Source organism: Anolis carolinensis, chromosome 2 (genome assembly GCF_035594765.1).
Source record: "Anolis carolinensis isolate JA03-04 chromosome 2, rAnoCar3.1.pri, whole genome shotgun sequence".
NCBI classification, from domain to species: domain Eukaryota; kingdom Metazoa; phylum Chordata; class Lepidosauria; order Squamata; family Dactyloidae; genus Anolis; species Anolis carolinensis.
Genome location: NC_085842.1, coordinates 116,477,147 through 116,493,318, shown reverse-complemented (window position 1 = coordinate 116,493,318; position 16,172 = coordinate 116,477,147). Strand labels below are relative to the sequence as shown.

Genomic DNA, 16,172 nt, shown 5'->3' with positions numbered 1-16,172 from the left:
GGCCTCTATGACGTGACAATGGGAGGCCGTGGTCTGCGGGAGAGGGGGACACCAGCATCCAGGAGTGTGACGTAGGCGCACGCCCAAGGCCACACGCTAGTTATAGTTCCCTCATACACACGCACGCGCGGACATACACATACTGTATATTCAGAAGATATAGACACACATTTATATCACACACACACACACATTTATAGCCCCCTCATACACACGCATATGTACATACGTCCATAGACACACATATACACACTATACGGCATATATGTTGTGCAAGGCTTTCATGGCGGGAATCCTCTCACCTCTGCAGGAGTCTACCCTACACCCGGCAGCTGTGGACAAGTCTCCCTAGGGTCCCCCAAACGCAGCAGCCTTGCCCACACGTCAATCAAGGAACATGAAAAGCACTGCAGGCTCACTCAGTTAGAGAAGTCATCCATAACAGAGCACTTGATGAACCAACCTGGACACAGAGTATTACAGTACACAGAAATGCTGGACCAGTCTAACAACCACCATGTCAGGCTGCACAGAGAAGCCATTGAAATCCACAAGCATGTGGACAGTTTCAACAGAAAGAAGGAAACCATGAAAATGAATTCCAGGCATGAAACAATCAGTGCCAGCTAAACCTCCCAACAAAGGATTCCCCCAGGCAGGAATCAGCCAGGCCTTGAAGCTGCAAGGCTTTTCAATGCTAATCAAAGTGATCAATTGCAACATTCACACTTGCCTCCAACACTTGCCTCCAAGAGTTCTTTCTCCCAACCTGGTCTTTCCACAGATATATAAACCCCACTTGCCTCATTTCCAGTAGACCTCACAACCTCTGAAGATGCCTGCCATACATGTGGGTAAAATGTCAGAAGAGAATGCTTCTGGAACATGGCCATATAGCCTGGAAAATTCACAGCAACCCAAATACACACACATAATATGCACACACACAGTGTCCCATAAAGCACATGCCCAAAGGTAGTCGGGGCTTCTTCCAAGGGCCAGCTGGGGTTTACAGGAAAAGCATCCGCCATGAAATGCAATTCCCGGTCCCACACCTATGGACAGGTATTTTTTATTACGGGCCAGGGGGAGATTGGAGGATTAAATCCCGTGCTTGAAAAAAATTAAGGTATCATGAAAGTGGATGGAAGGCACAGAGAAAAATAAACAATCATGTTCCTAGGTTTGGGATCTGAAAAGGATGGAACCTGAGGTGGGAGGGGGAGTGTGGGATGTTGCAGCGGGGATGTCCAGGGGTTTAACCACTGGCAAGGGGGGAGGGGACAGCCCATGCGAGCCAGATCTGGGCAGAAGGAAGTCCAGCTTGTTGGCTTTCAAATAGGAGAGGGACAGTTCCAGGATGTTTCCCCACAGGTTGTTCTCTCCCCACCCCCCCCCCCCACCCCACACACACACCTTTACCTTGCCTACAAAAAGTTAAAGCACACAGGAATCATTTTTGATTAATGAAACCAACACATTTTATAAACCTTGCCTGTTCATTTTTTGCAGATTTGATTATTCACGTATTTTATATATGTTCTCTGGGAATCTCTTGGTCCTCCATTATGATTCTGCCAGAAGCATTGGAGGAACTAGACATTCCCAAAAAGAAAGCTTCCCTGGGCGCTTGCAAGTCTTCCAGTGCAAGTCTATAGTCACCCTCCAGTGGAAGTTCCAGTTAAGTTGGCCAAACAGTTGCACTGGAAGATCTGAAGACCTCCTTTTGTGTGGGTTCTCTGCCCTAACCCCAGAGAATATGGAGGACTGACTGTATTTACAAGTGGATCACTTTGTAATTGCATAATCTGCAGGTGGTTCAACCATCTGCCCTGTGTTTCTCCTGTGGGGATTATATATCACATTGTGACTTAATATCTAGATCAGTAGTTCTCAACCTGTGGGTCCCCAGATGTTTTGGCCCTCAACTCCCAGAGGTCTAACAGCTGGTAAACTGGCTGGGCTTTCTGGGAGTTGAGGGCCAAAACATCTGGGGACCTACAGGTTGAAAACCACTGATCTAGATGTTAAGTCACAATGTGATATATAATGTAATTTGTGTGCTTTGAGTGCTTTGTGCACTCCATATTCACAGAATCTGTATCCTTCATATTCAATCCTCCTTGTGTTGCTGAAGACCTTCATGGCTGGAATCAATCAGGGCCAGCTAATATCTCCCAACAAAGGTTTCCCCCTGACAGCAACTAGCCAGGCATTAAATCTGCAAAGCTATTAAATGCTAATTGTGGCCATTTGCAACATTCACAGCTGCTTCAAGCAGACAGTTCTTTTTCCCACCTTGGACCTCCTACAGATATATTAACCTCCCTTGCCTAGTTTCCAGTATGCCTCACAACCTCTGAGGATACCTGCCATAGATGAGGGTGAACTGTCAGGAAATAATGCTTCTGGAACATGGCCATACAGCCCGGAAAACTAACAGCAACTCAATCATCCTTGTCTTTAAAATATTCCCATCACCAAAAAAAAATTCCCCCAAATCCATTTTACTATGCCAATGTATAGAACGGTACCTTAGCATCCATGGATGTTGGTATCCATAGGGGGCCCTGGGACCAAACCCAGCAAATACTAGAGCCCTCTGTATTCAGGAATCAAGTGTTCAGCCAAACCTAGAAAAAGATGCTGGAAATCATGCTAGTTTGGATTATCCTAAATCCATGTTTGTCCATATACACCTACATTGTGTAGGAAAAGAAAGAATGCATCCACCTTAAAAAAATAAATGTTCCACATAAAATCAAAGTGGAGTTAGTGTGTTGGCATCAAACTGTTAATTATTTCTCAAATCATACAGATCTCTTAGACGTAAAGATGCAACTTTTGACACTTTACACCAGAAGATGATATAAAAATAGGATTTTCGTTTCTATGGAACAATCGTATTAGCTACACATTCTTCCAGGAAGGGATTTGATAAATCTGTGCTTACGCCATGTTTCTTTTTTATCCACAATATAAGAATAGACATACGGAATTAATGAGAACTTGGTCAATCAACAGTAATACAAATTTTATTGATTAAATGGCTCTATTCTAGCTGGGACTAAAACCTTGGTGTAAGCTTCAATAATTATGGCTAATACATTCAAAATTACATAAAATTTAAATGAACTATAGTCAGACTTTGGGAAGCAAAACATAAAACCAGTTTCTTACATCCACTGGGGCAGATAAACATGTGATCCTTCTGCTATGCAATTACAACCCCCATCATCCCTTACCATGTGGGCTAGGGGTAGTGTGGGGTGCATTTCAACAACATCTGAAAAGCTACATGTTTCTTCATTTTTGCCACAGAATATTTGACTTGCTTCATGAACAGAGGAACCAGGCGCCATTTCTCAACTTTCTTCAGTTTCAAAAGAGGTTTGCTAAACTGCATTGCCACTATGCCTATTGCACCCAAAGATGCATAGAGTTAGTTGTCCAGCTCTATGGAACAAACATTCTAAAGGCTACAGATCCTGGTGGCTTATGTGTGTGATATATTCCAGCCTTAACAGATATATTTTAAGATGTTCATATTTAATATTAACATGTTAGATAAATCAATTTTCAGTTCTATCTCAAGTGACATGCTGTGGACTCACACTGAAAATATAATCATAAAAGGATTTGATTTGTGTTCTGTTCCTGTTATAAATCTTGTCAAATTATCAGCATGCAAACTATGCTAAATAAAATTGTTATTTAGAACAGATATAAAGAATAAAAAATAGTAAGAACTGATGGTCTAAAAATGACTGCAAGAAGATTCTGTCTCCATTACTAAATGGGGCTTCAGAAGATTTCAGAGATTAGAGTGGTCGCCATCCTGTTAGTGATATACCAATATAATTCCATCTCACACTTCTGTATGCATTTTATTGGATGTTGTAGAGCTTGCCATTCCCTTCCTCCTTCCTTAATGATGGAAGTCCTCCAAGGACTTACCATGTTGCTGCAATAGCTGACCCCACCTCTACCCCATTCCTTTGCGTTTGGAAAGCAGACAACAACAACAAAGTACCAGGCTATGTTGCCATAGCTAGATGCAGACTGGAGATATCATCTGCAGCCTCCAGAGGACCTCTTCGGATCTTGGCAGAACATATTCTCAGCCAGCTTTCCACCAGCCACATAATGTCCACTAGGAGATACTGTATTGCAGCAACCCAATGACTCCTGGGCTGGTGGTGAGGAGCTGGAAAAGAGTTCCACATGCAGAACTCTTACACTGTGTGCAACCAGGGAGATCTTTGATGTATATGCTATACAATCAGTCAGGAAAAATATGGATGTCCATAATTCAATAATCTTTCAAAAGCAAATTTATCAACTCTGTGGTACAGTTAAAAATGTACACCGGAAAGACATTTTGTTCCACCATGTGCCTTTCTCTATATAATGCATTCTAATTAATTTAGTCCAAGAAATTCCACGCTTCTTGCACAGAATTCACATTTGCATTTTTAAAAACCCAGACATTTATAGAGTACTAACAAACTTTGAAATTCTGCCAGTCACTATAGTTAACATCCCACATAAAGGGTGTGCATTTTCCATCGGTTCAGCTCAGATCCTTTTATCCCACTATCATTCTCTAGTATTATTCCAAGTAAGGTCAATTTGAAGGATGTTTACCTTTGAAATGTGTGATTCTTAGGAATTCTTTGTGAGATGATTCTCTGTTCTATGTAAACATGCAGCTAGTTGCCATATTCAGGCATTCTGACTACATGAAGCTGCCTGATGCATACTTTTTGGTCTCCCTAATGCACTCTAAATCTATGGCCTGCATGGGTGATTTCATCATGTCTTCAAATTAGACAACTCTTTTTAGTGTTTCCACACTGCACTTACCTTAAGGCTATTCTATTCATGTCTTTCCACTGCATACTGGCTTTGAGGAATAGAACAATTTTTTAAAATTGCCATTTGCTCTGCTAAGACACCTGCATTACTCCACCACTGCTACTTTTGACAAAAGAAACTTGCAACTTGCCTAAAAAATCTGTATCAAGGAAGCTCGGGTGGATAAGAATCTCCTTCTGAGGCTGGATCTACACTGCTATATAATCCAGATTATCAAAGCAAATAATCCACATTATTTTCTTTGAGCTGAGTTACACGAGTCTAAAATGCCATATAATCCAGTTCAAAGCAAATAATCTGGTTTTTATATGGCAGTGTAGATGGGGCTGGAGATGCCTGTCATAAGATCCTTCCTCTGTTCATTGGCCATTCAGATGAAAATTCAAAGCAAAAAAGCTACCAGAAACTATTTTTTCAGTATTTTGTGTAACATGTAACACTATTTTGTGTAACATATCACTTTTTTTGCACGTCTTCTCAAAATACCCAGTAAGTTCAGAAGGCTTACTTCCAGTAATATGTGCATGAAGTGAAGCTTTGCAGCATGATCCCAACATTATTTATTTGGAAGTAAAGTCAGTTCCATTGGGTTCAAGACAGCTTACTCCCTTGTAAAACTATGACTGAAGCCTTCACTCTCTTGTTTCTGAGTAAGATTAACTTTTTCATAATAAAACATGTTCCTTGTGGGGTTATCAAATTTATCTGAGTACATATTTTCTCAAATTACTGAAAATCAGATTGGCTTCAAACAATTTATTTGCTAAAATTTCACTCGATTGAGACATTGTTTTGCATACATTGTCAGATAACCATGAGGTACTAGATAATATTACATCATGGTTTTGCATAGGTGTGTTATCAGATGAGCTTTCAATATTCAATAACATATCAGATTAAAGATACCAGAGGACCCAAAAGTACCAATCAGGATGCTCTCTGGTGACATAGATTTTTGGCTTCTACCTTGCAATAACACACAAGAGATATGTACATCACATTATGTTATCTAACAACGGGCTTACCCGAAAGCATTATTTAATCAAAGTGATCCAGGCATTAGTTGAGAAAACAAATGCATCACAGCATAGAAAATTTGCCAAGGAAAAGACACCTCATGATTGCCATTCCCAAGTGTATTTAGTGTGGCACATATGAGAACATACTTTGATTGGTAGAATTCTTTCCTGAAAAAAGTTAAATCAGCTCAAAAAGTTATTAAAGTATAAAGCAGATTAGTCATTATAATAATAAATTAAAATTTAAAGTAATTGTGTGGAAAATTCTCCTTAAACTTTTATAGTTTAAGGAGAAAGAAAAATAAAAATGAATATGATCTGGTGCTACAGATACCCAAAAGCAGTCAACAAGGCTGCCTTGTCTGAAGTATAAGGGATCAATGCTAGGTCAGATGATACTTCTCTAGAGAGGTTTTTCAGTCATGAAAACTATTAACAGAGAAAGTATTCTCTTTTTCCACAACGACAGCAGAAAACCTCATTATTGTGAAGATTAATTCAATCAGGGGTGCTGAGCTTTGTTTTCTGGGTCACTGGAGAGAAGTGTTTGGCTTTGTACCTAGGAACCTTAGGTTGATTTTGTACATTCTTCTATGAACTTGGTCTGAAGAATGACTATCCACTACCCTATTTTAACCTGGGACTATGTAGAAGGCAAGAAGATATTCCGTAAAAACAAAGTTTGATTTTTTAAAACACCTTGTCCATGTTTGAAGGGCCTAAGGGGTGGGGAGGTAGATTTAAAAAAATCTAGATATAAAACATTGCTTGGATAGATTGACCCATTCCACTGGGAATCTCTTCACAAAAAATGAGATATCAATTCCAAGCCATGCCATCAATGAAAAGAGGACATTTGGAATCAATGCCACCTTCTAGTAATATCCCTCCTTCTTTCTTGGCCTGGCCTAAAAGTATTCTAGAGTTAAACAACAGCCCTTCTTTCACTCTTGGAAGTCACAAGATGATGGAAGCTGCATCTAAGGACTCTTCTACACCACCATATAATCCAGATTATCAAAGCAGATAATCCAGATGATCTCTTTTGTATTGCACTATATGAGTCTACACTGCCATATAATCCAGGGACACAGCTGCCATATCAGCCGAAGCTGGTAGTAAGCACTCCTGACCATCGCATCTACCTGGGTTGACATCTGGAGAGAGGAATCCAGGACCCCCCCCCCCCAAGCGGCGAACACAGTCTTTCAGAGGGACTGCCACATAACAGCTCCATTTTTCGAGGAGCAGATATTCCCAAGCACCACCATCTGGAATCTGCCTGAGAGATATGACTGGAAACACTGCAGCATAGTGCCTCCGATTAGCAGTGTGCAATTCAGGTAAATCCCATGCCGTTTTCAGTGTTCAATTTTCGGGTGCCCCGTTCCATTTTTTGGCGAACTGCCTGAATTCGGGAGGGGGGAAATACCATTTATCAACCCATCAGCCAGAAATTCCATTTATGCTCCAGGAAGCTCTGGCCCATTGGCGGCAATGGGAGAACTTCAGAGGCTCCCCTTTCCATCATTTTATGGGGACAAAAATGGCCACACCTGGAGGACACATTTACCACCGCAAGCCCACCAAGTTTCAGAATGTTTGGGTCATCCACTGATTTTTAGGAAATTCTTAACGTTTCTAGAAACAAAATCTCATTTACAAAAATCCCAAAAAGGAATCTCTTGGAATTTATGCATAGCGACAGTATAGGACTGGCAGCAGGGCATCATTCCTGCCAACTTTAATAAAGATCCACACATCTCACAATTTATAGGAATTTAAAAAAATTACTAATAAAAACTTTTGCATTTCTACATAGTTGTCTTTTCTGATCATCTGGAAAAAGAGCAACCCTCATCAGATTTCAAAGCATTTCATATCACTGAGAAACTCCAGGTATTTGGGAGTTGGGAATCCCAAATACCTGGAGAGCCATAGGTTGTGCAGGCCTGCATTAAGGCCTTACTCCTGCTGCAGAAATAGCCCAGAAAGGTAGGACTTTTACCATCCAACTTTGCTATTTTGCCTACCTGCTGGGCTACACCATCAAAACTCATTAAAGAGTACAGGCTGGGGTTGCTTTCCAAAAGGTTCCTTCAAGTACTTCACACTTCTGAGGGCAAATATAATTACAGGACTTAATAAGTCCCTGAAGTACTGAAAGGTTGCAGTGTACAGTGAGATTTCCATATTCTAAAAAGCAATTCACCTTTACTTTCCAAAGGAACAGTAACACAGAGAGCTGCTCCCACACAAGCCTCATTTATTTCAATGAAGTGCAGAAGGAACTGCCTCACAACTTACATTTTCACAGTATTTTACATTTAGGGACACAAAACAGTACAGGAGTACTGTTGGGCCCCTTTTCTCTCTCTTCGGCTTCTCCTTCCTCCCTTCCTTAGGCTGTAAATTGTATTTTTTATTATTTGTATTAGTCTTTTAGAGTTTATTGAAAAACCGCAAAATAGTGAATCCACGAAAAGTGAACCGCAAAGTAGTGAGGGAACACTGTACTTAACTCTTTCCCTGAGGAAATTCAACGATAATGAACACCTGAAGCCATAAGTCAACAGCAGAGCACATGTTTTGCATACAGAAAAGTCCGGGTTCAGTTTCTGAAAACTCTCAGCAGGGACAAGATATACGATGCCAAATGGATCAATGCTCAGTTAACAAAAATGTTTCCTATATTCCGAATCCTTACACGCTAACTCAGCTACCCAGATGTTCTCTACTGCTGTTTTGGGGACTTAAAACTTGATGTTCAATTTCTCCTGAACCCACAACACACAAAAGATGTCTTTACTGTGTTCTAGGTTGGAAGAGAAGAATAAATCTAAAGCAGAGATGGCTTCAGGAAACAGTCAGCAGTGTGTTGGCCTTAAGGTTATGCAGCAGTGAATAGCATAGGGGAGCTATGCTACTCCAAAATATATTATCTGTAAAAGAATTGGGAGATGGGGTATATTTGCATGGGTGCCTGTGAGTCTTTTCAGCATCCGTGCCATTCCCGATTGAATTGCATAAATTTTAAGATTCAGAAAGCAATGAGATATATTTTCCAAAGTTATCTGGGCAGTGGGACTCACCTTCTGAAGGATGTTTGGCTCTTGGGTTTTAAATTTTGTTTCAAAGTAATAGCTAAGTGTGTCTAGCCCTTTTATTTATGGAAATATGAAAAAGCAAGCTAACAGCAGCACAAAACTGTTATGCTAGCAGTGTTATATATATTCTAACACTTCTGCAATGATTTCTCACCCCTGGAACCCTGCCATCTGCTAACAGCCCCAGACTTCATCACCAGAGCATTTCTAGTTACAGAAGATAAACACACATTCCAAAGTCTCATGGAAGGAGTCTGAATGCCCATTTGCTATATTCTGAGGCATTTCTCTTAAGGGCAAAGAGTGTTAACCCCCCCTCCTACAACACTGCAGAATGTTCCTGTTGAAAGAATCATGTGGGGATGGAAAGAAAACGTGCAATTATTCATTCTCAGGTCAAAAAATGGGTTTCCCGGCAGCTGGGAATACCTGCTAGGAAGACTAATAGGTTACCAAGAATTTTGTGCAGCTTCCACTTAGTATTCTAATATTGCAGTGTCGTGGGAGTTATTCTGTGGAGAAAAATACTTGGGTTTCCTGCACAGAAAATACTGCTTCCAGAAAATGCTGGAAACTTGTTTTTTGAACACACACACACACACACACACACACACACACACACACACACAGTCCCCCCACCCAAAATAAGTTTTTCTCAATATTACAGAATTTTAGAAAACTGGAAAAATACTATGGGGAAATTTTCAATTTCTCAAACAACTTGGAGAAACTATTCTAACTATTAATCCTCACATATGAGCACAAACCAGTCAAGAATTTACATCCTTACAAGAGGGATGGTTCAGTGTAAGCCCCACTCTGCTGCCAATGCCTCATGATTCTGCAGCCTATGCGCGTACAGATGGGACAGCAGAACATGTGATGAGAGATTCCTGGGCTGATCCAGAATCCTCCAAGAACCAGAGCTCCCAGACTCCCCACAGAGACTGTCCAGGGAATTCTGGAAGTTGTTCTCTGAAGAAGCAGCCTTCCCAAGCTTTGTGCATATATGCATAGCAAGCAGAGAGGTGTTGCTTGTACAACCATTAAGAATGATTGATAGGAATAAACCTACTCCTAATAATGATGAATAGTTGATAAACTTTTCAATTTTCTATATATATTAATTTACATAACACGTTCCCTGCCCTCCCCCCTTTAACCCTATCATTCCCACCATTTACAACAGTCAGTCAACCCAGCTATCTCAGAAACTTCCATACCTTTGTGAGTAAAAACCAGTACACAAACTCATGATCACTGCCCTTACTATATGCCCCACAGGACAGCGTAGAGTGTATGTGATTCCCATGTTCTAAGCTAACCTGTTAAATAAGATTTATGCCACTATAAATCTGAGGTTCCACATTTTGCCTTCAAGAGATTGGAAGTATGTTGAAGGTCACAACTTGTATTTATCTGCACAGTTCTAAAGAAGATCCAGCTATTGTGGCAGCATGAAGACCAGGAGTTGTCACTTTGGGTTCCCCAAAGGATGTGGTGAGTAATCTGCATAGCCAATGAAGAGGAATGATGGGAGCTCCAATCCAATGTCTTGAGGCTGTAGGTTGCTTAATCTGATAATTTTGGGGGCTAGGTTCCTTTTGAAGAAAAATATAGGCAAATGGAAATAGTAAATATTAACAGGACACATTCTTGCATCTCATAGTGAGGGGTTGTATCTAACAAAAGACTGGTCACCTGTCAGTAGAAGCCATGATGAAACACTTATAGAATCCTATTAAAAATGGCATTGCTACAGACAATTTTGTTTCCTATGTGATGAAGAAGAGAGAGTTTGGTGTGTTGTTCAACTGGTTAATATGGCTGTAAATAAGTGCCAATTGCTACCTCCCTATTTGTACTGCAATTAATGCCTTGGAGCTTCCATAATTATTTACTTTGATATGGTTACTCCCTTAATACTATTCAATGTTGCTATTTTATTGATTAGTCCCATGTCTAATGTGTCTTATATAACTGATTCCCTGCACTCCTTCAGGGAGTGTCCATTAAAAAGGGCAATGTCTACAGATGATATAAATTGCATTCTCTTCAATATACAGGGAGCTGGTAGGGGAATTCCTGACATGCATTTCTTTGCCCAAGAATAGATCCCCTGTAAGATAAGTCTATTATTAATTTAATTACTGATTATGATAACAGAGAAATAGCCAACTGCTGACACACAGAAGTATTTGGTACAAGTGCAAAATAGGGTTGTGTTAGAGCAAGACTGGTTTGGGAGTGAAAGTGGGTACAAATAAAGATGATGTGGTGATGATGATAGCAATAACAAAAAGTGCAACAATAATAAAAGCAATATGATCTTAACTGACCTAGAATTACTCTGTACACCCATATGTAATGTTTTATTAAGTTTTAAAAAGTTTTCTTCACACACATTATCTCCATTGTTTTTGTTAGGTACGACATCCTTGTAAGTTGGACAGCAGCAGCGCTTTCATATCCGTAGGGGGTGGAGGTGGTGGCTTCCCTGAGACCGATACATTTCTGTTTGAAGTGAGATCAGAACAATTTCCCAGAGCACACTGTTAACCAAATTTGTACATAATGTTTGGTGTTCCTAAACTACACCATAGAAATGATATGGGTACATATTAGATGGAATCCTGAACTAGACATAAAATGGATGACAATTCCAAGCTTCATCCTTATCTTTGTACCAAATGAACAGTAGCTTGACAACTTAAAACTCTCATTCTATTTCCATCTACCTCTCTGAGTACAGTTAAGGGAATGCCCAATTTATTCTAAGACACCTTTCTGTGATGTAGTACCCCATCCTCTCAATTTCTTTTAATCCATACTGTTAGGATAATAATGAATACTTAAATATACATGTTGTTGTTGTTGTTGTTGTTGTTGTTGTTGTTATTAAGCCAACCTTAAAACTGTGGCATAGACACTGAGAACTGGGAAGCCCTGGCCCTTGAGCGCTCTAATTGGAGGTTAGCTGTGACCAGCAGTGCTGAGGAGTTCGAAGAGGCACAAATGGAGGGCTTAAGGGAGAAACGTGCCAAGAGGAAGGCCCGTCAAGCCAACCCTGACCGGGACCACCTTCCACCTGGAAACCAATGTCCTCACTGCGGGAGAACATGCAGATCAAGAATAGGTCTCTTCAGCCATCTACGGATCCATCCCCAAGATAGCGAAGATGGAGGACCATCATCCTTGAACTACGAGGGATCGCCTAAGTAAGTAAGTAAGTAAGTAAGTAATGAATACTTAAATATACATGTTGTTGTTGTTGTTGTTGTTGTTGTTGTTGTCGTTGTCGTTGTCGTCTTGTCTTCAAGTTGTTTTTGACTAAAGCCAACCCTAGAGCAGTCATATCATAGGGTTTTCTTTATATGTTTTATACAAAGGTGGTTTGCCACTTCCTTCTTCTGAGGGTGAGAGTGTGCAACTTGTTCAAAGTCCCCCAGAGGAATCCAAGGGCCAAGTGAGGACACAAACTCTGATCTCCCAGTTCAACATTGAAACCACTACACTATGCTTCAAGGTATATATAAAATGTTATATTAAAAGAATAAGGGCTTTAAAGTGCACTACTGCATCCCTTGGGTTTGAACCACACTGATGTTTAATGGGCATGTCAGGAAAAGATCAACGGTTCTCAGATAAAGTGGAATTGCTGTCCTTGTTGAGTCTACTTGATTCAAACTGAAATGAGTTATTCTAAAAGTAGTCGCACATACAGCTAATTCAGCCTCACACCCACATGAGCACTGACATCATATGTTGTTGCCCCATTTATCCAGAACCTTCTGTTTCCCTGAGCATTACCTAATTCCCTTCCTTCTTCCATGTGAGACTTGAAACACTCTCCTTTTCATAACTGCAACAGTGCTACTCTCCTGAATTTTCAAAGGAGGGAAGGAATAACTCTATAATAACCAGAGGAGGAGGAAAGCTGAGAAATATGCTATGAGAAACATGATTGATCCACCACAGCTCTCGCCAGCCTGATACCCCCTAGATGTTTCTACTATGCCATCTGGGGCTGCAATTGCAACATGCAGCATAATGAGGAGAGTTATGCTGAATTATACTTGGATAGTAGTGACCTCACATGCACCCAGATCCCCCAATCTTGCCCTTTCCCCCATCCATGACACATAACCCAATGAACATTCAGGTTAAAGATGGTTGATCTACTACAACAAAAGCACACTGGAATGATCGTTCTCCTTGCAGTATACTTGTAATCACTGTTTTGAAGAGAAAATGTTTTTTTCATGATCCAGTAAGGAATGGCAAGAGAAATAATGTCTGCTGCCCTCCCTCTAGCAAATGAAATGGTTCTGCTTAAGAACAGGCCATTGGCTTGGGCATCTTGTAGGACTAACAGAAAGAGCAAACCAGGGCCTGGCTGGAGATCTTTCAGTATTCCCTATTTTGCAATTTGCTTGCCTTGGTGCCAATAGGCAAAGAAAAGTACTAACAATTACCCAAGCAAGTAAATTGATCAATTCTCACAATGCACATCCAAGAGCTCTTTTATTGGCGCACATCGTGTCTTCAGTTCCTGCACAGAGCTTCATGCTACCCACACAGCCTCAACACTAAAAGCAATTGTTTTTTCTCTGTCTTATGTTCCTAACACAAGCAACAGGATGCCCAGGGTCTCCATAGGTCATCTAAAGGAACTGCTTTCATTAGCATGCAGGAGGGGGACGTCAAGGGAAGCTTCCAGTATAGCTGAAGGAAACCTACACCCTTCAAAAGACATCTTGAACTCCCTTGGCTGCAGAGCAAGAAAAGGTGTTTCCTGCTGGGAATCTCTCCACAATGCCTTGTAGGAAGATTAAATTACTGGTGTGTTTATTTATTCAAGTGGGTGTGTGACTCATCTTCACAGAAGTCAGAGTGTGGCAAAGGAGCTGCCACCTTCCAATTCACATTCCTCACAATAATTGTGAAAGCCCAAGAACTTTTCCAAGTAGCCTGAAGATCTACTACAACACCTCAATGGTCATTCTCCCCATCTTAATAGAAAACTCTCTTCAGTCTCAGTCCTGTTACAAATGGCTGTAAATTCACACTCCTAAGGCTGCAGATGGACATGCCAGTCATCGAAAATGGTTTGCACAATGTTTGAAAACATTCCTCAGACATCTAGCAAAGAGGTGAATTATCAGCATCTGGGAGGTGCAAAACACAGCTAGTGTATCACCCTTGCAGCCTAGATCCTCTAAATTTGATAGATCTAGATTGCATTTAATACTGGTATAGAATAGCTGAAATGTAAATCAATTGTCAGCTAAACTGCACTATACTAAATAAGAAATATAACACAGTGATTCTCAACCTGGGGTCCCCAGATGTTTTTGGCCTTCAACTCCCAGAAATCCTAACAGCTGGTAAACTGGCTAGAATTTCTGAGAGTTGTAGGCCAAAAACACCTGGGAACCCCAGGTTGAGAACCACTGGTATAACACATCTTCACCAATAGGACTTACACAAAGGAACAGTGGGGGGAAATTCCATGAACAGGACAAGAAGTTGTAGGTAGTTTGAAATATTTATGCACATGCAAGTTGCATTAGCTACATATGTCATGTAGCATAGAACTGAACAACATATCCAAAACTCCATGACACCTTGTCTTGACCTTTGTATATTGTATTTTGGTTTTCAAATAAATAATTATTTTTATTGTAGAGTACATAATAAATATCCAAAAGGCAGCCATCCCTGTTTGACCTTGGATACTAAGTAATGTTAGCCTTGGTTAGTGTTTGGGTGGGAGACTGCCAAGGAATATCAGGTGCTATAAACTACATTTCAAAGAGAGGGACTGGCAAACCTACCTTTGAGAATTTCTTGTTTGTGAAATTCATAGGTTCTCCATAAGTCAACAGGTGACTTGAAGACACATACAGAAATACACACCATACAAACTTTACATCAGTATTTCAGATTTTGCAAAACCTAACAAGCTTGCCTTGAATTATAATCTGTCCAGAAATCAGTGTGTTTTGAGCTTCATGCATATCCTATTGCATGTGTGTTCTATCACATCACAATAAATAAATAAAATAAATACATAAATCTTCCCAATAATCATAATAGCTAGACATTTTTCTTCTCAAAAGTGAAAATTGGCATCCTCTGCATTCTGGTAGGTGCTGCTAGGTTGTACAGGTCAGCCTGCCTCAGAAGGAATAATTTATAAATAAAATATGAGAGAAGGGATGGAGAATAGAGCACTTTCCAAATGTTAGCCTGCAACTCCCATCAGCACAGTAAGAGGTAAGCAACAATGGGCATTATAATTTAATTTCTGGAGGGTCATTAGACTCATGCCTGAGCTGGTATTTTCTGGATTAGCGCCCACAGTGGTAACATACTAGGAACAATAGTCTAGGAAAATCCAGAAAAATCACATCCTAGTGTTAAAGCATTCTGCAAAACTGTTTTTTGTTAAATATGGGGTCTTATTGATATGTTAGGAGCTTCTGGTGGCACAGTGTGTTAAAGCACTGAGCTGCTGAACTTGTGGACCGAAAGGCCACAGGTTCGAATCCGGGGAGCGGAGTGAGCGCCCGCTGTTAACTCCAGCTTCTGCCAACCTAGCAGTTCGAAAACATGTAAATATGAGTAGATCAATAGGTACTGCTCCTGTGGGAAGGTAACGGCACGCCATAAAGTCATGCCGGCCACATGACCCTGGAGGTGTCTACCGACAACGCCGGCTCTTTGGCTTAGAAATGGAGATGAGCACCAACCCCCAGAGTCGGACACGACTGGACTGAACTTATAGTCAGGGGAAACCCTTACCTTTACCTATTGGTATGTTATTTATTAGCAAGTCAAAATGAATCACACCTACCTGTATTAAAGCATTACTCATTGTGAATTACAACCCACAGCAATTTACCATTAAAAGGCAGAAGCCCCCCCCCCCCCCCCCGGTGCCTAATCAAGTGAATGCTAACCTGCAAATGCTTTCTTTGACATGTTAATGATGTAAAAGTCTACAGGAAAATGAAACTATCATGTCTGTTAGTCATCATCACTGCAAAGATCAGAGACAGTATGCTGGGGAACATGAGTGGGAGAGTGCTATTGTGCTCAAGCCCTGATTGTAGGCTTGGCAAAGGGATCTGATGTGGAAACACAAGGCTGGACTGGGTAGGTA

The 16,172-nt window shown here is 40.7% G+C and overlaps 1 protein-coding gene across 1 annotated transcript in view; it reads right to left on the bottom strand.

Moving 5' to 3' along the window:
* neurl1b (neuralized E3 ubiquitin protein ligase 1B) overlaps positions 1-16,172 on the bottom strand; it is a 276,316-nt gene that overhangs the window by 68,977 nt on the left and 191,167 nt on the right. The window lies entirely within an intron of this gene.